The sequence below is a fragment of the Echinops telfairi genome, unplaced genomic scaffold, assembly GCF_000313985.2.
Source record: "Echinops telfairi isolate 266 unplaced genomic scaffold, ASM31398v2 ScPeMD7_5;HRSCAF=22, whole genome shotgun sequence".
In the NCBI taxonomy this organism is placed as follows: Eukaryota; Metazoa; Chordata; class Mammalia; order Afrosoricida; family Tenrecidae; genus Echinops; species Echinops telfairi.
In genome coordinates this window covers 3,866,541-3,868,378 of record NW_022103901.1, presented here as the reverse complement: position 1 = coordinate 3,868,378, position 1,838 = coordinate 3,866,541, and positions in this window count along the sequence as shown.

Here is a 1,838-nt window from a genome sequence, read left to right as displayed (position 1 = left end):
CTCAGCCCCAGGGTGGACCACTCCAGAGACACACACGCTGCTCCATTGTCCCACCGTCAACTCTGTTGTCACATCCCCGGCCCGTGGTCACAGGGGAGCTGGTCACCCAGAGGGTTGGTTTGTCTTCCCTCTGAGGAAAGTGGCCACGGACGGACACAGACCTCAAAGTCCCCTGCTCCACGGGAGGGAGGCTGGTCTGTGCTACAGGTATCATCACTTGGGGGGGGTGGGGGCTCCCCTGGACCTCTGCTGTTCCGATCTCTGCTTTCCGCCTCTCAAGGTTCCGCCTCTCTTGCTTCCTCTCTGCCAAAAGGGCATGGGTGCCACCAGCTCGCTGAAAAATGACCGGTGGGGAGGTCAAACCTTTTGAGAACTTTCTTGCCTGAAAATGCCTTTATTTACATCTTGTTCAGCAGTTGTGTATCGTGGTAAAATAGATAGCTATAACAAAACATTCGCCAACTCCACCTTCGCCTCCGTAGACCTTTCAGCGACCCTGATGACTGTTCATCAGGCTGGGTAACCATCAGCATCCTCCATGACTACATTATCACCTCCATAAGCAGAAATGCAGGGCCCTCCAAACAGACGCCCCTCCTCCCTTCCCTCCCGCTCCTGGTGGTCACTATCAACTTCCCCTTCCATCCATTTGTCTTGTTTCACATGAGTGGGATCATCTAGATTCTAGCACTTGGCCTTTTGTGACTGACTTATCTCGCTCAGCATAATGTTTTCGAGGTTCACCCATGATGTGGCATGAGTCAGGGCTCCCTATCTCTTTATGACCGAGCAATGTTCTATTAGGGGGTGTGTCACATACTGTTCATTTATGGATGGACACTTGGGTGGGCCCTTCCCTTTGGCTATTGTGAGTGTTCTAATTTTACCATCTTGTCTAATCACTCCTTTGGCTGTGAGACGTCCCTCAGCATGTTCAAAGCACTGATCGCTCCACAAGAGTAACTGTTGGGGACTTTGGAGCCATTCTGTTTCCTGCTTCCTCATGGCCTGGGCCTGCTCCGTGGATGGTTAGAATTTTATCAGCTCCCATTGTTCTGGGGTTTCCCAATGACGTGGTGGGGTGGGGAGGGTCCGATTTCCTCCTCCAGTCTGGCTCAAGTCCCTCCCGTCTGATGACTTGATGGATGATTTCCCTCTTTGCTTTTTCTAAGTCCTTTCTGATGCGCTCACTGCCACAGAGACAAACTGACTCACAGCCACCCTATAGAGCAGGGTGGCGCTGCTTCCGTGAGTTTCTGAGACTATAATGCTCTTTGGGCGTAGAAAGCCCTGTCTTTCTCTTGAGGAGCAGCTGCTGGCTCTATAGAGCCACTGAGTCACAATCGACTCCATGCCGTTTGCATGTAAGAAGGGGCTGCTTGTCGAGTATCTAGTCAGACTGAGCCGCTGCCAGATCCAACTGGTCACTTTGCAGAACGCAGCCCAACGCCACCGCATATGCGTTCTTAGTGTTGCTCGGCTACTTTTGTGGCTCTCTACGATTTGGGTCTTTCTGGGAAATTTCCCCAAGTTGATGCTTCCACCTTTCTATTGTCTTTTTTGTATTTTTTCACTTTTGCTAGCTTTGCTTTTCATTTCCTAGAGTCCTTTTGTTCCTGTGCCAACAGTTTTAGTGGCATGCAATTTACATATCGTCAGAAGTTCAATCGTCCAATCATATCCAGGGCAGCTGTGCAGTCAGCACCACATCTGTCAGAGCCTCCCCCCTCCACGAGCTCTTGATCCTTTCCCTACTCATCTACATGTTCCTTGAAATCATCGTCAAAGAGCAGCCCCTTCTTTGTGTTCCCCCAACAGTATTATTGGCACATAATTTA